Below are 24852 nucleotides of genomic sequence, written 5' to 3' on the forward strand. Positions count from 1 at the left end.
TTGGATGTGGACAGCATTTTCCATCACAAGGCCTCTGGAGATGTCTTAGATCCTTGTATTGCTGGGAAGGGTTAAGTTTATCAATATTAGTCATCACACAACGTGGCTATTACTGTGTACAAAGTCCTCTTGGTTCTGCTCACTTCACTCAGCATCAGACCACACAAGTCTTTCCAGGTTTTTCTGAAGTCAACCTGTTCATCATTTCTTATAGCACAATAGTATTCCATTACATTCATATACCACAACTTGCTCAGCCATTCCCCAATTGATGGGCATCCTCTCAATTTCCAATTCTTTGCCACCACAAAAAGAGCTGCTATGAATATTTTTGTACATGTGGGTCCTTTTCCCATTTGTATGATCTCTTTGGGATATAGCCCTAGAAGTGCTATTGCTGGTCAAAGGGTATGCACATTTTTATAGCCCTTTGGGCATAGTTCCAAATTGTTCTCCAAAATGGTTGGATCATTTCACAACTCCACCAACAATGTGTTAGTGTTCCAATTTTCCCACATCTTCTCCAACATTTTCATTTTCCTGTTTTGTCATGTTGGCCAATCTGATAGGTGTGATGTGGTACCTCAGAGTTGTTTTGATTTGCATTTCTCTAATCAATAATGATTTAGAGCATTTTTTCATATGACTATAGATGGCTTTAATTTCTTCATCTGAGAACTGTCTGTTCATATCCTTTGACCATTTATCAATTGGGGAATGGCTTGTATTCTTATAAATTTGTCTTAATTCTCTATATATTTTAGAAATGAGGCCCTTATCAGAGAGACTGGTTGTAAAAATTCTTTCCCAATTTTCTTACCTTCCTTCTAATCTTAGTTGCATTGGCTTTGTCTGTGCAAAAACTTTTCAATTTAATGTAATCAAAATTATCCATTTTGCTTTTCATAATGTTCTCTATCTCCTGTTTGGTCATGAATTCTTCTGTTCTCCATAGATCTGATAGGTAAACTATTCCTTGCTCTCCCAGTTTGCTTATAGTATCAGCCTTTATATCTAAATCGATATGTGTTTTTTCCTAAGTCAATATGCAGCCCACAGGGATCCTTATGTGACTCCCTCTCAAAGATCTAAAATTCTCAGCTCCTGAATTTAGAGTCCTCCATCACTGACTTCTCACCACTAAACCAACTCCCCATTTTTCACACTCAGCCCAAGAGACAGAACTTGGTTTTCTCAACCAATAACAACATATTTCCTGCATGAGGTCATCTGCCTTTCATCCAGTGGCATCAAGTCCCATGGCCCTTTCAAAATGGTTAAGGGCTTGTCCATATAGTGGGATGAAGTTATAGGAAAATGCCTTAATGCCTAGGTTCCAGGTCAATCAGTTCAGTTAAGGCGTCTTCCCTCTGTGAGTAAATTAATTGGGATGGAGGTTACAATCCACACCTCACTCTAGGTTCTCATTTTCCAAAGTAATTTACAGTTGTAATATTCTGTGTTCTAAGGCCTTCCCAGCTCAAACATTCCCTGTTCTCAGGCCCCTCCCAGCTCTGACATCCCCTGTTCTAAGGCTCCTGATATTCCAAATTCTAAGCTCCCTCTTAACTCTGAGATCCTTCTATGTTCTAATTGCCTTTAAAGCTCTGTCTATGAATACAATTTTCCATTTTCATCCAGATTTTTTATTTCATTAGGTTTAGGGAGCTCACAGTGCTTCCTCTACCCCCTCTACCAATGCAGATAAATAACTGTTCTACAACATGTGGCCTTAAAAAGCTGCCTGAGGCCTACTGAGAAGTTAAGTGACTTCTAGGACTACTCCCTCCACCCCCACTGATACCGGCAGGTTGAGTCCCTTAACAGTAGGTGCTCCTCCCTTTAGAGCCAGAGTTTTCTGGTCCTGTTATTAATGAGCTCCCATCTCATGCACTCCCTACTGATTATCAGCCAGTAGCTTCAACTGCCTTTCAGGGGAAGATCTTTACTGAAATGGCAAACAGTTGATACAAAGAACAATCCCCACCCCAAAAGTCTGAAGCACATTCTCCCACAGATATTCACTGGGACCACGGGGAGAATGGGAACAAACCCAAAGTACAAGTGAAGGTGAGGCACCTGGAGAGAGAACGCCCACGGCAAACATGGGGCTCACGGGTCGTGGCTCCTGGAGGTCCTTCTCTTCTTTCACAGAGTCCTCCTGCTGTTCCTTTCTGGCGTAGCTGTCTGTTGAGCATCCAGACCTTGAAGCATCCTGAAACTATCTTTCCCTAATGTATCTAGTCTGTCCTCAATGTGTCTCTCAGCTTCTAATGTAGATGCTGCCACCAGCCATTCCTACACCTGGGAGGCTGCTACTGTAGGCGGTGCCATAACGCACAAAGCGCCGGGCCTGGAATCAGGAAGACTCATCTTCCTGAGTTTAAATCTGGCCTCAGACACTTACGAGCTGCATGACCCTGGACAAGTCACTTTACCCTGTTTGCCTTGGTTTCCTCATCTGTAAAATGAGCTGGAGAATGGAATGGCAAACCACTCAAATGTCTTTTCCAAGAAAACCCCAAAAGGGGTCACGGAGAGCGGGAGAAGCCAATGACAAGGCAAGGCAGAGCCATAAGAATTTGTTAAGTGCCTACTGTGTGCCAGTGCTAAGTGCTAGGGATACAAGCAAAAAAGAAGATGGATCTCCTGAATTTCCACAGTTTCCCTGAAGGGGCATGGAGAGAGTGACAGATTCTCCACCTCCTCCCAGGCAGCTCCCTCTCAGGGGCGTGGCTGGTCTCTCTACTGTTAATTAATAATAACACCCCAGCTCCATTTAACTAATTAAGGTTCGACAAAGGGATATTTACTGTAAACAGACAGCCAGATCAGAAATACGAACTTGCCCCAAGTACTGGGAGGCAGACTCTGCCTTCTATCACCCCAGTCTCTGGGGAAGACAGGCTCTGAGCTCTGTACGACATCGATCCCACCAAGCCCACAACTAAATGCAGCTTCGCTTCTGGCTCCGGCCCCAGCTAACCTACAAAAGGAGCTGAGAGGTCCTGAAGGTCACTACCAGATTCTTAAGACATCAGTGCCAGACAGGCTTTAAACCGCGGCTGGGCTTTACTCCCAGACCTCTACATCCAATCTCCTTCACCTAAAGTAAAAGAACAGCCCAAAAGAAGCTACAGAATGTCTGCGCATACTTTAACGTCCGCATAGGGTTGCATCAGCTGATGCAGCTTCACGCATGTTCATGAGGACTGAGCTTATCGGCCAGTCCCATTATACACACATGAGGAAAATGGAGCCCAGAGAGGTCAGGTAACTTGCCCAGGATCACACGGGTAATAAGTGGCAAAGCCAGGGTTCAAACTCATCTCATAACACCACATTCAGTCTTCCTTCTTTTGCACCATACCGCCATAGCAGACATTAACAAAAAAACAAACCAAGTCAGAAATAAAATCACATGTAAAACTATAAATTTCTAATTATTTATGGTTTTTCAAGGAAAAATAAACTCATGTACACTCTAGCAAAGTAATAATAAATAGGGAGTTCAGGAGATTAGAACATGGACTTGGAATCAGGAAAACCTGAGTTCAAATCTGACCTCAGACACTTACTAATCACTTAACTTCTCTCAGGCTTGCTTCTTTCATCTGTCAGATGGGCAAAATAATAGCACCTACTTTCCAGGGTATTGCCAAGGATAAAATTAGGTAATATTTATAAAACACTTTGCAAATCTTCAAGCACTATATAAATGCACTTTTAAACTTAATCTGCATTACTACTATTATCTTTTTCCCCAAGTTTAACTTATTTTCAGTTCCAAATCCTCTTTCTCTACTTTTTTTTTGGTCAGTCACATGATGTATAAAAGTAAGATTTTACAAACACGCTTAAATTCAAACCAGTGTTCCTGCTTGTCAAGTAAGTCAAATGTTTGCTGACTAAGGCACTTTCTAGGCTTTTGATTTATGCCAGTGAAACACCTGTATAAAATTGTTTTAATCAGTGTCAATGTCATCTCTACCTTCAACCCATTTTTCACTATCAAGGGCTTATTAAATGGGTCAGGATTAAGTTGTTTCAATTGCATGCCATATAGTTTTCTCATTATTTTTCTTCCTTCTAGCTTCATACAAATTCTTGTCTTTGCTCTGAAGTGTCAGTGGTCTGACTGAATTCAGGACAGCTAACTCAGGCAAAACTCTCAAATCAATAATAAATCTTCTGTCTTTTAAAATTGTTATTCAGTGTTTATCATGTCCAGAACCTGCTTATTCTTTTTAAAAAAATATTCGTGTTGTATAGGCTCAAGGCTTCTAAAAGTCATTGGGAGAAGGGGTGGTGGCCCATCAGCTGGAGAAAGGCTATTCAAATCATGGTGTATGAGTGTAATGGAATACTATAGTGCTAGAAGAAATGATAAAGGAGATGGTTTCAGAAAAACCTTAGAAGACTTGTATGAATTGAGACAGAAGAAAGTGAGCAGGGTCAGGAGACCAATTTATACAATAACATTGTAAAGATAAACAACTTTGAAAAGACTTGAGAACTTTGATCAATGCAATAACTAATCACAATTCCAGAAGACTCATGATAAAGCATGCTATTCACCTCTGAACAGAGAAGTGATAGACTCAGAACGTAGATAGATAGATAGATAGATAGATAGATAGATAGATAGATAGATAGATAGATAGATGACATGGCCAATTAGGGAGTTTGTTTTGCTTAACTATGCAAATGTTACAAGGGTTTTTTTCTTTCTTTTTCAATGAGAGCGGGGAGAGAGAGAAAACAGATTTTTGTTAATCAAAATAAATTAAATTGAATTTTAAAAAATCATTGGTCTTTCTTTCCTCATGATTTCCAATAGAAATTCTTGAATCCAATAGAATTCTTACCATCTTCACCTATTCCCATCCTTGCACTGAAGATACCAAGTATTAAAGTGTATGTTGATTTAATTTGGAGGGTCTCATCAAATTCTTCATAGCCTTTCTCTGCCTTTTTGTTCTTTGCAACATATGTTGGCCCACAAGCTTCAAATATTTTCATTGTGATCTTTGCACAAATACTTAACATGAGTATTGTCATGAGATAACCAGATAACCCACAAAATGAAGTTTCTTGTTGCCTCTGGGTATCTAATTAAACCAACCTTGCCAAGCCTTTTATTTCTGTCTCCAAGGAGTACCTGGGAACCTCCTTCCATTGATCTACAACTTATTTTTTCTGGCTTTATTTATAGCAAGAATGTCAAGATAGAATTTAGTTCCCTACTTCTATTTTTTTTTAAGGCAATTGGGGTTAAGCGACTTGCCCAGGGTCACACAGCTAGTAAGTGTCAAATGTTTGGTCTGAGGCCAGATTTGGACTCAGGTCCTCCTGACTTCAGGGCCGGTGCTGTATCCACTGCACCACCTCACTGCCCCCTAGTTCCCTACTTCTAGTACTTCACTTGCTCGTTGGACATAAGAATCTCACATTTAGTGTAGTAACAGCCCAGTTAAAGTTTATACATGGTCTAAACACTATGCAAGTCTTAGCATCTCCTGCTGCCATCACTGAAGAATACGCTGTAATGTTCTTTGTTTCACGGGTTGCCATAGCTAAAGAAGTCATCACCAAGTGGCCAGCCAACTGTTGCCGACTTCTTCCTTCCATTAAAGGATAGAGAAATACCATTCCATCAGTTCCACCCAACTGGTCCCTTCACTTGAACTACCTAACACCTGCTCTCTCCATCCACCCTGTGAAGGAGCCCTAATGATGTTAACAATCCACCTGAACTCATTCAGCAACGATTAACAAACTCTTACCTGATCATACTCTCCCCTTCCCAGTGATTCTGAACCCTGGGCTGTCATTATTCAAATCTCATTCTGCATCATCCACTGCCCACTCCCTAGTCCTTCTCCACATTCCCTCCAACCTAACCCCTGGCCAATGGCCTACTCTAAAGCTACCATCCCGGGGCAACTAGGTGGCTCAGTGGATAGCGCACCAGCCCTGGATTCAGGAGGACCTGAATTCAAATCCAGCCTCAGACACATAACACTAGCTGTGTGACCCTGGGCAAGTCACTTAACCCCATTGCCTACCCAAAAAAAAAAAAGCGCTACCATCCCTTTCACTGTGCCCTCTAGAATGGCCATTCTATAAGTAACAAACTAGATTTTTATCTTAAACCTTTTCCTTTCTCACTCCTTTCATCCTCTATATCTTACTGAGACCTGTCTCCCTTTTGATGACTGACCTCCCCTTCCATCACTGGCTGGACTTTTACTCACTTCCCTCAGCTCACTGGTTGAAATGGGAGACTTGGAACACTCCTAGTTCCCCACTGCCACTTCACTCAACCCATATCTACCATATCTAGAATCAAGATTCTAGTAGCTGTTTCCTATGGATCTCTAAGACATTCCTTTCTTTTCTCAATGAGTTCAGTTTCTGGCTCACAATCTCTTTCCTCCTCAACTACTGCTTTGTACTCTCTCTCTCTTTCTCTTTCTCTCTCTCTGTACATACATACATATATATGCCATCTTGGATGGCCCTATCCCTCGATCTTGCCATTACCCACAAATGATGTTTATGAACTCTGACATTCCCTTATCTGATCATAATCTTTGTCATTCTGCCTCTCCCTCTGCCCACCCCACTCTAAATCCTGTTCTTCATCCTCACAGTGACTTTCAAGCCCTTGCCCCTCATTTCTTTTCCAGGCTATCACTCCTGCACTGGCTACACTTTCCTACATGCCCCATTTTGACCCCTCAGTGAACCAGTCCAACTCTACACTGTCCTCTTCCCCTAGTTCCCTGGCCCCCCGATCTTATCACTGATTCTGCCCTGACAAGCCTCAGCCCTGGATTACTCCTACCATCCTCTGCCTCTGCGTCTTCTCACACATTGCTGAATGAACCTGGAGACATCACAAAACCACGCTGACTGGATCCACCACCGATTTATGATACAGAATCTCAACCGGGCCTTCACTGCAGGCAATCCATCTATATTCCCTTAATTGACTTGATATCCCACTCAACACAGCAGTTCTTCCAAACCTTTTTATCCCTCCTCTACCATCTCAGCCAAAAAGCTTGCCTCATATTTCATGGGGGGGAAATTGAGGCCATTTGCCTGCTTTCTACCTTCTCCTCATCTTAAGCTATTTAGATGACTTCTACCACTATTTCTTCCTTCACCATCTCACACAAAGAGGTGGCCCTTCTCCTTGCCAAGTCACACCCCTCTACACATAGAATTGATCCCATTCAATCTCATCTTCTCCAGTAAACTGCCCCTCTTTCATTCCCACTCCCTCAATTATCTTAGCATAGTAGGTACTCAATAAATGTTTATTGACTGACAAACTGTTGCTAAGTCTGTCCACATTAGGTTGGTCCTTGGAAAGCCAATTTAGTCTGATGATTGTATAATAACTCAAAATCATTCAAGTATAGTAGAACATATAAAAAAAAATAAGGGATTATGACAATGGTAGTTAATCAGTCAACAAGCATTTATTAAGCACCTACTGCGTACCAGGTATGGTGCAAAGGGGTAGGGATGCAAAGAAAGGCCAAAAAAATAGTCCTTGTCTACAACACCCATTTCTATTAAAAACACTAGAAAGCACAGTGGAGTCCTCCTTAACATAATAAGTAGCATCTACCTAAAACCTTCAGCAAGCATTATATGTAATGGGGACAGGCCAGAAGCATTTCCAATAAGATCGGGGGTGAAACAAGGATGTCCATTATCACCACGGTTGTTCAATATGGTACTGGAAACGTTAGGTTTAGAAGTAAGAGAAGAAAAAGAAATTGAAGGCATTAGAATAGGCAAAGAAGAAACACTCTTTGCAGATGACATGATGATATACTTAGAGAATCCTAGAGAATCAAGCAAAAAACTACTTGAAATAATAAACAACTTTAGCAAAGTTGCAGGCTATAAAATAAACCCACATAAATCATTGGCATTTCTATATATTACCAACAAAGCCCAACAGCAAGAGACAGAAAGAGAAATTCCATTTAAAGTTACTGTAGACATTATAAAATATTTAGGAGCCTACCTCCCGAAACAAGCCCAGGAACTCTATGAACACAATTACAAAACACTTTCCACACAAATAAAGTCAGATCTAAATAATTGGAAAAACATCAGCTGCTCATGGGTAGGCCGAGCTAATATAATAAAAATGACAATTCTACCTAAGCTAATTTACTTATTCAGTGCCATACCAATCAAACTACCAAAAAATTATTTTATGGAGCTAGAAAAAATAATAAAAAGATTCATTTGGAAAAACAAAAGGTCCAGAATATCAAGGGAACTAATGAAAAGAAATGCAGGGGAAGGTGGCCTAGCCGTTCCAGATCTTAAATTGTATTATAAAGTAGCAATCATCAAAACTGCTTGGTACTGGCTAAGAAATAGAGTGATGGATCAGTGGAATAGGTTAGGTACACAAGACAATAGTCAATGACTATACTAATCTACTATTTGATAAATCTAAAGACCCCAACTTCTGGGATAGGAACTCACTATCTGACAAAAACTGCTGCGAAAACTGGAAAAGAGCAGGGCAGAAACGAGGCATAGACCAACATCTGACACCAGATACCAAAATAAAGTCAAAATGGGGTCATGATTTAGATATAAAGGCTGATACCATAAGCAAACTGGGAGAGCAAGGAATAGTTTACCTGTCATTTATGGAGAACAGAAGAATCTATGACCAATGGGGGGGCAGCTAGGTGGCACAGTAGATAGAGTACCAACCCTGAGGTCAGGAAGACCTTAGTTCAAATCCGGCCCCAGACCAAACACTTGACATTTACTAGCTGTGTGACCCTGGGCAAGTCACTTAACCCCAATTGCCTAAAAAAAAAAAAATCTATGACCAAACAGGAGATAGAGAACATTATGAAATACAAAATGGATAATTTTGATTACATTAAATTGAAAAGTTTTACACAAACAAAGCCAATGCAACTAAGATTAGGAAGGAAGCGGAAAACTGGGAAAGAATTTTTATAATCACTCTCTCTGATAAGGGCCTCATTTCTAAAATATGTAGAGAATTAAGACAAATTTATAAGAACACAAGCCATTCCCCAATTGATAAATGGTCAAAGGATATGAACAGACAGTTCTCAGATGAAGAAATTAAAGCCATCTATAGTCATATGAAAAAGTGCTCTAAATCACTATTGATTAGAGAAATGCAAATCAAAACAACTCTGAGGTACCACATCACATCTATCAAACTGGCCAACATGACAAAACAGGAAAATGATAAATGTCGGAGATGTGGGAAAATTGGAACACTAATGCATTGTTGGTGGAGTTGTGAAATGAACCAACCATTTTGGAGAACAATTTGGAACTATGCCCAAAGGGCTATAAAAATGTGCATACCCTTTAACCCAGCAATAGCACTTCTAGGGCTGTATCCCAAAGAGATCATACAAATGGGAAAAGGACCCACAAGTATGAAAATATGTATAGCAGCTCTTTTTGTGGTGGCAAAGAATTGGAAATTTAGGCGATGCCTATGAATTGAGGAATGGCTGAACAAGTTGTGCTATATGAATGTGATGGAATACTATTGTGCTATAAGAAATGATGAGCAGCCAGACTTCAGAAAAACCTGGGAAGACTTGCACAGACTGATCCGGAGTGAAGTGAGCAGAACCAGGAGAATGTTGTACACAGTAACAGCCACATTGTGAGATGACTAACTTTGATAGACTTGGCTCTTCTCAGCAATGCAAGGATCTAAGACATCTCCAAGTCTCATGATGGAAAATGCTATCCACATTCAAAGAAAGAACTATGGAGTTTGAATGCAGATTGAAGCATACTATTTGCTATTTTTTTTCTTCTGTTTTGTTTTGTTTCCTCTTTCTTGTGGTTCCTCCTATTGGTTCTAATTCTTCCTTACAACATCACTAATGTGAAAATATGTTTAATAGGAATGTATATGTATAGCCTATATTAGACTGCGCGCCATCTTGGGAAGGGGGGGGGAGAGAGAGAAGGAGAAAAATTTTAAACTCAAAAGCTTATGGAAGTGATTGTTGATAAATCAAAATAAATGAATAATTTTTTTTAAATGGTCCTTGACCTCAAGGAGCTCACAGTCTAATGGGGCAGACAACATGCAAACAATTAGGTCCAGACGAGAAATCTACAGGATAAATTGGAAAGAGTCTCAGGGGACGGCACTAAGATTAAGGAGCAGTAGGAAAGCCTTCTTGTAGAAGGTGGGACTTTAACTGAGACTTTAGGAAATCCAGAAAAGCCAGGAGGTAGAGATGAAGAGGGAGAGAGGGACAGCCAGCAAAAACACTCAGAGTCAGGAGATAGCATGTCTTATTCAAGGAAGAACAAAGATGGCACTCCTAACCCACTGCCAGTAGGACTAGGCCTGGCACTTCCCTTAGTTCCCATACCTTGATCATTGCCCCCTCTTCTATTGCCCTTCAAGGCTCAGCCCAAGTCTCACCTCCTCTATGAAGCTTTCCTTGACCCTCTAAGCACTTATTTGGCACCTAGCATATACGACTACCAAGAGAACCATATAGTCTCAGATTTGGAAGGAACGTCAGAAACCATGGAGACCAATTCATTTCCAAACAAGTATCCCCACTTTAACATACTCAACAAGGGCTCATTCAACCTTGGCTTGGAGACCTCCAATGAGGGAAAACCTGCCACCCCTCAAGGCAGCCCCTTCCTCTAATTGCTGCCTCTTTGTTCCTTCTATCTGTGACTCTAGGGCCAAAGAGGACAAGACGGTTCCCTCTTACACCATTCGGCCCTCCCTCCCTCCCAGTCTTCTCATCTCCAGGCCAAATGTTGCCATTTCCATCATTAAGCCCTGATGAGGCATGAACTCAAAGGCCTTCACTGAGGCCCTCCTCCAGATGCCCTCCACCTTATGAATGTCCAATGTAGTCCTTCAAAAGCAGTCAGACATTTGTTGTCGCAGTCTACCCATCCAGATTGGCACCATCCCTGTGACTAATTTTGTTTGTCTGTTTTTTGTTTTTTGCTAGGCAATGGGGTTAAGTGACTTGCCAGGGTCACACAGCTACTAAGTGTTATGTGTCTGAGTCCAGATTTGAACTCAGGTCCTCCTGAATCCAGGGCCAGTGCGCTATCCACTGCACCACCTAGCTGCCCCCCTGTGACTGGTTTTAGAGAGAGGCCTGGGGCACTAATAATGATAATAATAACAATAAGCACACACACACATATGTACATATATAGCTCTCTGAGGTCTGTTAAGTGCTTTACATATACGTATGTTCACACATACATGTGTCTATATGTGAATATATGTGTATATGTATAAAATCTCATTTTATCCTTACAACAGCCCCGGGAGCTATTACAGACAAGAAATTGGGGCAGACAGAGGTTAAGTGACTTGTCAAGGGTCACCCCGCTAGTAAGTGTCTAAGGCCAGGTCTGAACCTTCCTGCCTTCAGGTCCAACACTCTGCACTGCACCACCTAGCTCTCCCTTCTAAGTAGGTAGTAAAACAGAAATCAGAGAAGAGATACATTGAAGAATACATACCAGCCGATACAAAAGTGCAGGAACTCTCCCATTGGGAGCAAGGTAACTCAGCTCAACCAAGAGTAAAAGTCCCAGATCTCACCCACGGAAAAGTTCTCCCAAGTCTCTAGTGTCATAAGCTGGGACGAGGGATGTGATGGAGACTCATGTTGGCTTCTTCCCAGAGTCCTTTCCCTTCAGCAACCTGAAGCGGAATGGGCGTCTTCATCTTCTCCCTAGAAGCTGGGAGTCAGGAGCATCTGCAGTAACTGCAAAGCCCAAAGAAAACTCAGAGAAACTCAAAGAAAGTCTGGGGAAAGTCTGAAAAGGCTGGAGCTCTCCTTTCTGTCTCTCTATCTCTCTGTCTGTCTCGCTGACTATCTTTTTCTCTGTGTCTCTGTCTTTCTGTCCCTGTCCCCCTCTCTCTGTCTCTCTTCATGAAGGCACAGGGCACCGATCTCCATCAACGAGGAGAGAGTCCCATACCAATGGGTTTGGGGCCTAATGTTACCTAGATCTAGCTTGGAGATAGTTGAGGGAAGACATGATCCTTCTCCTGTTCCTCTCAAGGTAGAAATCACAGTCCTCCTTGGAGAGCAATGGGTCATATTCCAGAGACATCCCTCCATTCCACCCATGTATCCAGTTGTAACTAACATGGACATACATATCTTACAGAACTAAAAAGAACCACTTGACAGACCTTTTCTCTTGAGGGTTATCACTAGTTTCTTCTCCCTGAAGGGCAGAGACAAGCTGGAAATAGGTCGTCTGCTATGAAGGCCAACCAAAGAGGAAATGGAAGCCCAGGCCAGGAGAGTGATGGGCCCACTTGGTCATGCAGTGAGAGAGAGGTATAGAAGAGATAAGACCAGTTGAGTTGGGGTGCAGAGTATGGGAGGAGGGTGATACCCAATGAGGCTACACTGATAGGTTGGGGTCAAGTCATGTAGGGAGTTTCTGCTTTATGTTAGAGGCAATAGAAGGAGGCTGAATAGGGAATCACATGGTCAGATCAGAGCTATAAAGTTTACTTTGGTAGCAGAGTGGAGGATGGACTGGAGTGGAAAGAATCTTGAGGCAGGGAGACCCATGAGGAGGCTGTTGCAATAATCTAGGCTATGAGTGATAAGGGCCTGAACCAAGATGGTGGCTATGTGAGTGGACAGAAAGGGTCAGGTGGGAGAGAGGTTGCGAAGGCAGAAATGGCAAGGTTTGGCAGCTGACTATGTATGTTATTGTTGTTGTTATAGTTTGTCCACTGTTCTCGAAGAGGAGCTTGACATCAGGGAGGTGATGCCATGACATGCAAGTGAATTAGACTTAAGTGAGGGAGGACTGGGCAAAGTCACCAGCCTCACTTTCTCCTCCAGACTGTATGTGTAGGCTGAGGAAGAGTGAGGGGTCAAGGATAAAGCCAAGATCATTAATCTGCGAGATTGGTGGTACCAGCAACAGAAATAAACAAGTTTGGAAGAGGGGAAGGTTTATAGGGAAAGATAACAAGTTCAGTTCTACATATGATGAGTCTGAGGTGTTTCTGGGACACCAGCTTAAAATGTCCAATAGGCAATCAGTGATCCAAGACTGAAGCTCTCAGGGGAAAATGGTGCTAGATCTGGGAGTTATGGGCACAAAGTTGACAGGTAAAGAAACTCGTGAGAGTTAACAAGGCCACTGAGAGAGTTTGGATGGATGGAAAAGGAGGACCTAACATAGAATCCTGGAGAAGACCCACAGTTAAAGGGTGGAATGTGCATAAAGTGCTGGCAAAGGCAACTGAGAAGAAGTGGTCAGGTAAATCAGAGGGGAACCAGGAGATAGTAGTGTCTTTAAAAAAAAAATGGAGAGAGGATTCAGGTGGAGAGGGTGGTCTACAATGCCAAATGCAGCAGATAGGCTAAGAAGTATGAGAACTGGCCAAAGACCATCAGACTTAGCTCTTAAAGATCATCTGTTCCTCCCTACCTATGTGGTAGAGGTCAATACTTCCATGGCCTCTATTTCCTCATCCATAAGAATGATAGTTAGACTAGAAGGCATTTAAGAGCTTTGAAACTGAAGTCCCAACAGTTCCCACAAAGCCATCCAGCCCCCCCAGGTCTCAGGCTGCCTGTCCAAGTGCCATTTGATGAGATGGAGAATGATTTCAATAGACAGTGCTTCAGGGGAGAGGGAGGGCCTGCTTTATCCACTACTGGGCCTCCCTTCCCCCTTCCCCTTCCCCTAGAGCTACCAGGAAAATATCTTCCTGCTCTCAGAGTCAATTATCCCCTCTAGATGGAATTGATTGAAATGGGCTTAAATGGGCTGATAATTGGAGGACCCCAGTAGAGTGTCTGAGGGCAATCAGACTGTTACCCATCAAACACAAGGAACCCCAGTGCTAAACAGCCTGTGCTCATTAGCACATTAATTAGCACAGTAACTCTGGGGTCTGGGACCTAGGGAAAACATGCCCCTCTGCCCATGCCCTTCATCAGGGGAGGCAGAAGCTGGCACCTGATAGATGGTGTCCTTCAAGGCCTAGCTCACACGCTGCCACCTCCTCCATGAAGGTTCCTCCCAGAAGGGAAGAGATCTCACCCACCTTTTAATTTTCTGCCCCAGAACCTTGTTGATGTTTCTCTTTTAGAGTCATTGTGAGGGTAAGATGAGATGACAGATATGTTAGCTATTGTCATTATTAGATCAGCCGAGATAGTCTTTGAAAAGCACTTAGCACAGTGCCTGGTACATGGCTGGCCAAGTTTGATAAATGTTCCCTTCCTCCTTCCCTTCTGGCATGTATTCCATTCTTCCTCATAGGACCCTAGAATCTTCAGAGCTGCTCAGGCAACTTGCCCAATCCCTTACCCTATGAAAGACACCCTTTTATAGCATCTAGGATAAAGGCTCACCCCATTCTGCCTCTAAGAACGGAGGTATCATTGCATCCTAAGATGGCCCATCCCATTACTGGACAACTCCAATTTTTAGGAAAGTTCTTCCTTATATTGAATTGAAAAAAGTGAGCACACACATCACTCAGAAAAGGAGTTGTTGCCAAATCCCTGGACTCTGCTGGCTGTTGCCTACTGAACTCCAGGACATGTCTTTCTTTCCTCTATGAGTTCTGCACTTGATTCAGTCAGTCAGTCAATAAACATTCATTAAACACCTACTCCTAGGTGCTAAACATTGGAGACAAAAAGAAAGGCAACAGATAATCTCTGCTCTTGAAAAGTTCAGTCGCATGGGGGAAACCGCATGCAAACAACTCTGTACAAACAAGTTATATTCAGGATAAATAGGAAATAATCAACAGAGGGAAGGCACTTGAATTAAGGGGAAGAAAAAAAGGCTTCTAGTAGATGGAGGGATTGTGACTAGGACTTGAAGGAAGTCAGGGAAGCCAGAAGGCAGAGAGCATTTGGTCTTTCTCTCCTTCCCATCTCCCCAATTTTCATTTTTTTTTCCCATAGTAGGAAGGAGACTTTAATATAAAAAGTGATACTCCCTCAAACACTCTTACCTCCTAGTTCCTTGATTTGCTCATTTCCCAGGACTGACACCTCCACTCCACTTCAGCCACACAAAGAAATGGTCATATCCTTAGTACCAACATCACCCACAGTGCACCACTTCCATGTTCAAGAACTCTGGAATTCCTTGATCTGATGATGGTCTGTTGTCACTCCACCTCTTCCTCAGTCTTACTACATTGAGCTGGGGAGTGGGGGAAGAGGAGAAGGGAAAGGAAGATTAGGGAAAACCATCTCACATAATGGAGCACAAGTTGACTGTACTCTTTAACAGCAACAAATAAACACACACAAAGAAGAGGGGGTGGAGGGGAGCTGCTGGTCCTTGAACTTCACTTGTCTGAACTGGTCAAAGGAAGGAAGAACACAACCCCACTGATTTGGGTGCAGAAACATATCTCCCTTAATAGGGAAAGAAGAGAAAAGGGAAAGGAGGAATTAGAGGAAGGGTAGATTAAGGAAGAGATTAGTTCTAAGCAAAATAAACTCTAAGGATATACAAAAATATCAATAGCTCTTTTAAGATGATAAAGAATGTGAATCTGTCCATAAATTAGGGAATTGTTAAATTATTGGTATAAAAATGTGACGGAATACTATTTGCTACAAGAAATTATGAATTCAGATAGTTTCCAAAAGACCTAGGAAGACTTTTATGAACTGATGCATAGTGAAATGATCAGAACCAGGAGAACAATTTATACAGTGACAACAATATGATAAAAACAAACAACTTTGAAGGACTGAGAAATTCTGATCAGTATAATTGCTAATCACAACTCCACAGGACTAATGATGAAATGCGTAACTCACCTCTTGGTAGAGAGGTAAAGGTCTTATAGCACAAAACGGGACAAATATTTTTTGGACGTGGCCAATATAGAAAGTTGTTTTGCTTGACCATATATGTATATAACAGGGGTTTCGTTCATCTTTCATTACCAATAAAGGAAGGGTTGGAGTGGAAAGTAGATTTTGATAATTTAAACATATTTTTTCCAAAATAAAAAATAAAGTTAAAAAAAATACATTCTAGAACTTTTCCAGGAATCCAACTCCATTTTAAAAATCAGGACTTTTGATCCCCACAACAGCCCTGTGAGGTAGGTATTGTTATTATTCCCATTTTGCAGTTGAGGAAACTGAGGCACACAGAGGTATAGTGATTTGCCCAGGGTCACACAACTAGTAAGTGTTTGAATTCAGGTCTTCCTGACTCCAGATACAGGGCTCAGTCTTCTGTTATACCTTACTGCCTAGGTGTCTTTTGTTTGCCTTTCGATTCTGGTTCAGCAGCCAACCAAAATAGTCTTTTTTTTTCATCATACTGTAAGCAGACCAGAAACATAATACTTACACATGCTCTGAAGTTGAAGAGCAGGACCTTTTCATTCTTCATGCCCGTTCTCCACATGGGTATGCTGCAGGCAGAGCTTTGAGGATGGGACTCCCATTTACCAATCCCCCATTACATCACAAAGAGATGTAAAGGAGTATCTGGCATATATAAGGTTGAAATCAAGATAAATGAAGAAAGAATCAAAGATAAACATGAGATAAGACAACATAGAAAAGATGATGGAAAATATTAATGAAGTAACAGAAATTCTGAGAATTAAAGTAACTCAGGCAGAACAAAAAAGTGGCATCACAAGAACAAACAACAGAACAAAATTAGAAATGGCAAACCAAAATACAGAAGAGGGAGAGGCCAGAGTTTGGTGAAGCAATCTGAGAATTACTGGTCTCCCAGAAAAATACTAAGGAACAAAGACTGTGAATACCGTATTCCAGGAAATCACACAAGAAAATTGCCTGAAGGTATTAGAAACAGAGAGCAGAGCAATTCAATAGAATACAGAGGGTTATGATAAAGAGGAGTCCTAAGTTGACCTCTGCCAAGTTCTTATCAAAGAGAGAATCTTGCAAGCAGCTGAGAGGAAGCAATTCAAATATTAACAAGCACCCCATCAGACTCAACAAAACTCTTCCCAAGATGTGGCAAGATTTAAAAATGACAAAGATGGGGGGCAGCTAGGTGGCGCAGTGGATACAGCACCGGCCCTGAAGTCAGGAGGACCTCAGTTCAAATCCAGCCTCAGACCAAACACTTGACCCTTACTAGCTGTGTGACCCTAGGCAAGTCACTTAACCCTAATTGCCTAAAAAAAAAAAAGATGAAGATGGCAAAAGCACCAACTGGTAAATGTTGGAGAGGCTGTGAGAAGACAAGAGTAATTCATTGTTGGTGGAGCCGTGGATCAGTACAACCATCTTAGAAAACAATTTGGAACTATACTACTAAAAAGATAATTAAATTGAAAGTACCCTTTGATCCAGTAATGGGTGTGTACCCCAAAGAGGTCAAAGACAGAAGGAAAGATCCCATAGAGACAAGGACATTTACAGCGGCACTTTCTGTAGAAGCAAACAATTAGAACCATAGGGCGCCCATCGGTTGTCTAACGTAACGGTATCATTGTGCTGTTAGAAACGATAAAAAATGAAAAATTCTTTGAAATAAAAGTATGAACTGATGCTGAAGAAAATAACTAAGAAAATGACCACAATGAAAGCATCAGTGATGGGGCTGGGATCTGGACCCCAGAAAGGAAAAACCCTGGACTTTCCCACATGGCCACATCTCGGGTGTTCGCCTGAGACTATAATCCCATCAACTGGCCTTTCATTGTGGCTACACCCAATCTCCCCTCCATTGTCTTACCTCCCTATGGCCCCTGGCCATTTCCCACCCTTAATCTTAGCTAGGCTCCATTCTCTCTTGGCCAGGTCCAGGTCCCAGGAATTCTGTCCACCCCAGCTTACTGGCCACTCCTAGATCCCTCCCACAGGCTTTCTGTATATAAGGTCCATCTTGTCTCCATTAAGATGCTTAGATTCTTATAATCTAGCCATTGCTGGGAATTTTACAATCTAGCCACGGCTCAGATTCTTATGATTTAGCCATTGCTCAGATTCCTAAAATCTAGCCACTGGTCAGATTCTTATAATCTAGTCAATAGTTTACCCATGCTCAGACTCCTTAAGAGTCTGCCCAATATGATCGATGTTCTAATAAATCTTGTCTTCGGCTGAAAGAAGGCGTGGGTCAAATTCTTTTGCACAGGACCCGTGCATTGTGACTTTGGGGCCCCAGCACCCCTGAACCCCTAAACTGCATCATCAGGACAGGCACTGGTCAATGCAATGGCCAGTCTTGACCTCAGAGGACAGATGGTGAAACCTATAACCCTTCATCTTGGCAGGGTGTGGAATAGGCGTGAAATGAGGCATCTGTTACCAGACAGGGCCAATGGGTTGGCCGGGCCTTTGACATGCAAACTGATAAAGCCAAGAGGGCAGGAATACACCAAAGGGACTCAGTGTTTACTTGCTCTGAGAAGGTAAGAAGTCACTCTCAAGTCTCAGGTAGCAAGGGAGCATTGAAAACACAAAGAGATATTTGTGGAAAGAAATTCTTAAAAAGGAAATAGAGGAGGACAGAGGAAGAGGGCAAGAAATAAAGTGATTTTTTTCTTAAAATTGGGCACCACAGTCAAACAAAGGGATGAGGAGAAGGGCCAGTAATTCTTTTTTTTTTCTTGGTGAGGCCATCAAAGTTAAGTGACTTGCCCAAGGTCACACAGCTAGTGAGTGTCAAGCGTATGGGGCCAGATTTGAACTCAGGTCCTCCTGACTCCAAGGCCAGAGCTCTATCCACTGCAACCCCTAGCTGCCCCAGCACCAGTAATTCTTAAATCCCACTCTCATATGACAGGGAGAATAAATTCTACCAACCTCAGGTTCCATATTTAGTGTGAACAGGACAAGAAGGAAGACAAGCGATCAAGACAGACTACTACAAAGTTGTCGTTCAGTCATTTTCAGTCCCGTCCAACTCTCTATGACCCCATCTGGAGTTTTATTGGCAAAGATACGAGAGTGGTTTGCCATTTCCTTCACCAGTTCATTTGACAGAAGAGGAAACTGAGGACAACAGGGTGAAGTGACTTGCCCAAGGTCACACAGCTAGTAAGTGTCTGAGGTTGGATTTGAACTCAGAAAGAAGAGCCTTCCTGACTCCAGGCCCAGCACTCTATCTGCTGTGCCACCTAACTGCCCAACCAGTAATGGGTGTGTAAAAGCTTTATTTAACGCTTTAGCTATGCGACCATGGATAAATCACTTCACCTTTCTGAGTCTCAGTCTCTTCATCTATAAAATGGGCACAATAATACTCTAGTACCTAGCTTGTTGGGTTGTTTCACGGTTCAAATGAGGTAATATACCAACTGTCCCCAAAGATCTTTAATATTTTAAAACTACACTAAGACGTTAGGTACACCTTGTATACCTAAAGCACTTTGAAAATTATAAAGCCCTATATAAATGTCAGCCCTTGTTTTCTTTCTTATTAACCATCTTAGCCTTTTCAACTTTTTTATGGGGTTCAGAAAGAAACAGAACAAGGACAAGTCGATATTCTGTGGCAGCAGGTCCTCCAGCATCACTGCCATACCTCAACTCAACACCTAGAGGCGGGGTCCCCAGAAGGCAGCTGCTACTCATCCCCTGTGGACCGGAGGAGATTATGGAATGTTAGGTATCAATATTATTGAATATTATGTATCAATATTATATTATTAATTGTATTGTTGGCACATTGTCTTCTGCATTAGACTCTGAGCTCTCAAAGCAGGGACTCTTTTTTTTTTTTGCCTTTCTCTGTAGCCTTTGCTTAGCATGGTGCCTGGCACACAGTAGGTGGTTTAATAAATGCTTGTTGCCTTGACTTGGGCAGAGGTGGTTCTAGTAATATCAATTACAAGCCCCTATCAGCATATTTCTCTCAATGATTATCCGCTGATATCAGTCAGCCAGACTTAACTAGTTTTTAGAAGCCAGTATTTACTAAAATGCTATAGTCAGACTATTTAGTACAAACATCCCCCAGAACTGGAGGTTCATTCTGCCACAAGTCCATACAAGCGAGTTCAAGTTTAGATTGTATAAAACAAAAGAGGATATCCACAGCTCCTGGTTACGGAAGGTTTTTTTTTTCTCCCCTTCATACACATGAAACTCTCCTTAGCCACGGTGGGGATGCCTGCGAGGATCTTCTGGGATTCTTGCAGGGTCCTGAGCATGCCTTTCCTCAATGTGCCTAATTTGTAGTTGGATCCTAAGGCAAACCCTGCCACCAGCTGCTGATGTCCTAAGATAAGAAGTCCCAGTCCTCCGGATGTCCAAAGTTTACCATTGCGGTTATCTTCCAGTCAAGGTGAGGAGAGGGGGCAGGGAATACAAAGGCTCTTCTTCTCCTCTCCAAGCGATTCACTCACAGGGGTTTGGGCTAGCACAGCTCTCTCCTCTAAGCTGATAGACACTCCAATGTTCGGGTTCCAAACTGGCTTGCTATTTTACCTAAGAGCCAAAGGAAGTGACTGAGGCTTATTAATCAATACCAAGATGCTTCCTGTCCAGCATCACTTCATTTTATCCCCTAGTCTTCATTCCTTTCAAATTGATGAAGTGGGCTGCTCAAACATAGTCTGACCCTTAGGTTAATTGAGCAATGGATTAAATAGGCACATTACCACCTGATTAAGGTAGTTACTGTAAGTGGAATGGGATGCTTGACTGATTGACTGGATCCATTCCTATCCTTATATTGCTATTTTTCATTTATATTTTATATTATGTGGTATATTATTCAGGAGAATAAAAGGGTTCTCATTGGTGAAAGTTCCCCCACCTGTCCCGAGCCAGTCCCAAACTGAACCATTTCATTTTTTTCATCCTTGCTGTTTTTCTAACCTGCCGCAATACATGTGTCTTACCTCCACTTGCCATCTCTCGCCGTAGAAATTAAAATCAAACCAATGCTACATCGCTTCTAGAAAGGGGCATGTCAATCGAGAACCCACCATCTCTGAGACTTTCCAGACCACAACTCCCTTCCCTGGCCACCACTCCCCTATATGTGTTATCTTCCCCATTAGAATGTAAGCTCTTTGAGGGCAAGGAATGGCTTGCAATAATTTTTCATTCATTCATTCACATAAGGTCATCTCTTACAGACTTTGCTGAAAGCATCTTCAAAACAACTCCAATAGCAATCAGAATGCTAGCTGTGGCATATATCTCATCCTATTCCCATGTGGTTTTAATTTCTTCTGCTCGATCTCTATATTTAAATTTTTTTTCATTTCATGTGGTTTAGATATCATGAATATTCAGTATGGTGACACCTCTTAAAATGCTGTTCCTAAATTTGTAGGTGTCGGTACTATGTCCAGGAAATTACTAACCACAATTCTGTTTATAGGAATGTTTTGGTCCCAGGACATTTTATTCACTGAATTCTCAAAGATATTTGGAGCAGGGGGTGGGTAGATTTGTAGGACAGGGGATTTGTCATCTGTTAGTTTATCAAGGATGGAGAGCTCCTGATGTATAATTCTAGCCACTCCACTGTGCCTTTCCAATCGATGCTAAATTTGTGCAGCCTGCTATCACTTAGTATATAGTTGTCACCACTTCATTGTGTAATCTGTAAATCTGCACCAATCAATAAGTCTGGGTTCCTTAAAAACAACATTTCTACCATTTCTGGTGGCAACGTCTGATCCAGAATTGTTACCTAACTGCCCACCCCCACCCCCATTTCCATCCACAAATCTGCACGACTCAGCCATTTATTCAACATTTCTTTGTTGGCCGAATGTTGGTTGAATTCATGTGGATGTCACCTATGGAGCACTGTTTGAGTTGATTCTTCTCTTGGTGTTTCATAAGCTTTGTCAAGAAAAAACACTTCTTCAAGCTACATTCCGCAAATCCAGGGCTGTTATCAGTCCTTACCATTTCTTTGGAAAGAGAGGTCTCTTTATTCCTATAGAACTTCTGTAAACTTTTAACCTGATTATCCTGTGGCCTGAGAAGATCAATCAACCCTCCCCTTACTTTCTGAAGAGGAAATATTCATCTTTCTATAATGCTTTCAGCCAATATCTCCTCCTTCACCCCTGTCTCACATGAAGAGGCAGCCTCCTCCCTTACCAAGGCAGACCTCTCGACTTGTACAAGAAATCCCATTCCACCCCATCTCCTCCAGCACAGTGCTCCCTCCATCATCCCGACTATCACTTATTTTCAATCTCTCCCTCTACTGGCTCACTCGTTTCTACCTAAAACATGCCCATGTTTCCTCCATCCTGAAAAAGTCCTCCCTTGATCCATCCCTGGGAACTACTGTCCTATATCTGTTCTACCCTTTGTTGCTAAAGTCCTTGAAAAGACTGCCTCTATTCTCTCTTCTCATTTTCTTCTTAACCTCTTACCATCTAGCTTCCAGCCTCCTCCTCCCCCCCACCCCAAGGTGCTCTCTTCAAACGCACCAATGGTCTCTTAATTGCCAAATCTAATCGTCTTTTCTCCATTCTCATTGTCCTTGACCTCTCTGCAGCCATTTACTCTGTTAATTCTATACTTCTTTTCTTTAGGTTTTTGGGATACCTCTGTCTCTTCTGGTTCTCCTCCCACCTCTCTGATTTCTCCTTCTTGGTCCCCTTTGCTGGATCCTCCTCCTGATGGTACTCTCTCTAACCGGGGGTGTCCCACAGGATTCTGTCCTGGGCCTTATTCTCTTCTTCCTCTATAGTACTTCACTTGGTGATCTCATCAGCTCTCACGAATTAAATTACCATCTTTATGCTGATAATTCTCAAATCTACCAATCTCCTGCCCCAACCTCTCTGCTTGCTTCTCCAACTGTGTACAAACAAGCTATATATAGGATAAATAGGAAATAATTAAGAGAGAGAAGGCATCAGAATTAAGAGAGATTAGCAAAGGCTTCATCATAGGGGATTAGAATGCTAAAGAAGGAAATCAAAAGATAATTGGAATAATGGGCAATTTTGGAGTACCAAATGAAGCAGGGCAAAGACTAATAGAGTTTTGTCAAGATAACTCACTGGTCATAGCAAACATCTTTTTTTCAACAACCCGAAAGGTAACTCTACACATGGACATCACCAGATGGTCAATATAGAAATCAGAATAATTACATAGTTTGCAGCCAAAGATGTAGAAGCTCTATATAGTCTATTAAAACAAGACCTGGAATTGACTGTGGCTCAGATCATGAGCTTCTTATTTCAAAATTCAGACTTAAATTGAAGAAAGGAGGGGGAACCCTCAGACCATCTAGGTATGACGTAAGTAACATGAAGTAAAGGTAATGAATAGATTTCAAAGATTAGATCTAGCAGACAGGGTGCCTAAGGAGCTATGGACAAAGTTTGCAATATTGTACAGAAGGCAGCAATAATAACATCCCAAAGAAAAAGAAGAGCAAGAAAACAAAATGGCTGTCTTATGAGGCTTTACCAATAGCTGAGGAAAGAAGGAGAGGAAAAGGAGAAAGGGAAAGGTGTACCCAGCTGAATACAGAATTACAGAAAACAGCAAGGAGAGGTTTTCTTAAATGAGCAATGCAAAGAAATAGAAGAAAACAATAAAAAGGGAAAGACAAGAGATTTCTTCAAGAAAATTAGAGATATCAAGGGAAAGTTTCATGCAAAAATGGGCATGGTAAAAGACAAAAATGGTGGGGACCTAACAGAAATAGAAGAGATTAAGAAGAGGTGGCAAGAACACACAAAAGAGCTATACAATAAAGATTTTAACATCACCAATAACCACGATGGTGTGATTGCTGATCTAGAGCCAGACATTCTGGAGAATGAAGTCAAGTGGGCCTTAGGAAGCACTGCTAACAATGAGGCTAGTGGAGATGATGGAATTCCAGCTGAGCTATTTAAAACACTAAAAGATGATGCTCTTAATGTGTTGCACTCAATATGCCAGAAAACTTGGAAAACTCAACAATGGCCACCAGATTGGGGGGAAAAATCAGTTTACATCCCAATCCTAAAGAAGGGAAATGCCAAGGAATATTCAAATTGTCAAACAATTGTGCTCATTTCACACTCCAGCAAGGTTATGCTTAAAATTTTGCAAACGGGGTTTCAGCAATATGTGAATTGAGAATTACCAGGAGAGCAGGTTGGTTTTCAAAGAGGCAAAGGAACTGGAGACCAAATTGCCAGAATTTGCTGGATTGTGGAAAAAGCAAGGGAATTCCAGAAAAAAACATCTACTTTTGCTTCATTAACTACACTAAAGCCTTTGACTGTGTGGATCACAACAAAACACGGCAAGTCCTAAAAGAGATGGGAGTACCACATCATCTTACCTGCCTCTTTAGGAACCTATATTCAGACCAAGAAGCAACAATTAGAACCAAACATGGAACAAATGACTGGTTTAAAACTAGAAAAGGAGTAAGACAAGGCTATGTATTGTCACCTTATTTATTTAACTTATGGGCAAAGCACGTCATGTGAGATGCCAGGCTGGATGAATCAAAAGTTAGAATTAAGGTTGCTGGGAGAAATATCAACAATCTCAGCTATGCAGATGATACCATTCTGATGGCAAAAAGTGAAGGGGAATTAAGAAGCTTCTTGATGAGGGGGAAAGAGGAGAGTATAAAAGCTGGCTTGAAGCCTAACATCAAAAAAACCTAAGAGCTTGGCAACTGGTCCCATCACTTCCTGGCAAATAGAGGGAGAAGAAATGGAAGCAGTGTCAAATTTTATATTCTTGGGCTCAAAGATCATTGTAGACAGCAACTGAGGCCATGAAGTTAAAAGACTCTTGCTCCTTGGAAGGAAAGCCATGACAAATCTGGACAGTAGACTAAAAAGCAGAG

General features: G+C 41.8%; 1 long non-coding RNA gene across 3 annotated transcripts in view; it reads right to left on the bottom strand.

Moving 5' to 3' along the window:
- Positions 1-819: 819 nt before the first annotated feature.
- Positions 820-24852, bottom strand: part of LOC110209354 (uncharacterized) — a 39084-nt gene continuing 15051 nt past the window's right edge. Inside the window, exons 3-7 of one of the 3 annotated variants that reach the window (XR_002324789.2) lie at positions 16429-20495; positions 15062-15255; positions 11569-11816; positions 2080-2187; positions 820-1370 (exon numbers count right to left, since the gene is read on the bottom strand). This is a non-coding gene — a long non-coding RNA (uncharacterized LOC110209354). Of the gene's footprint in view, positions 2188-11568; positions 11817-15061; positions 15256-16428; positions 20496-24852 lie in introns of all 3 variants that reach the window. The other 2 variants (XR_002324788.2, XR_002324786.2) reach the window with 2 other exon arrangements.

The sequence above is a fragment of the Phascolarctos cinereus genome, unplaced genomic scaffold, assembly GCF_003287225.1.
Source record: "Phascolarctos cinereus isolate Bilbo 61053 unplaced genomic scaffold, phaCin_HiC Scaffold_5;HRSCAF=322, whole genome shotgun sequence".
Taxonomy (NCBI): Eukaryota; Metazoa; Chordata; class Mammalia; order Diprotodontia; family Phascolarctidae; genus Phascolarctos; species Phascolarctos cinereus.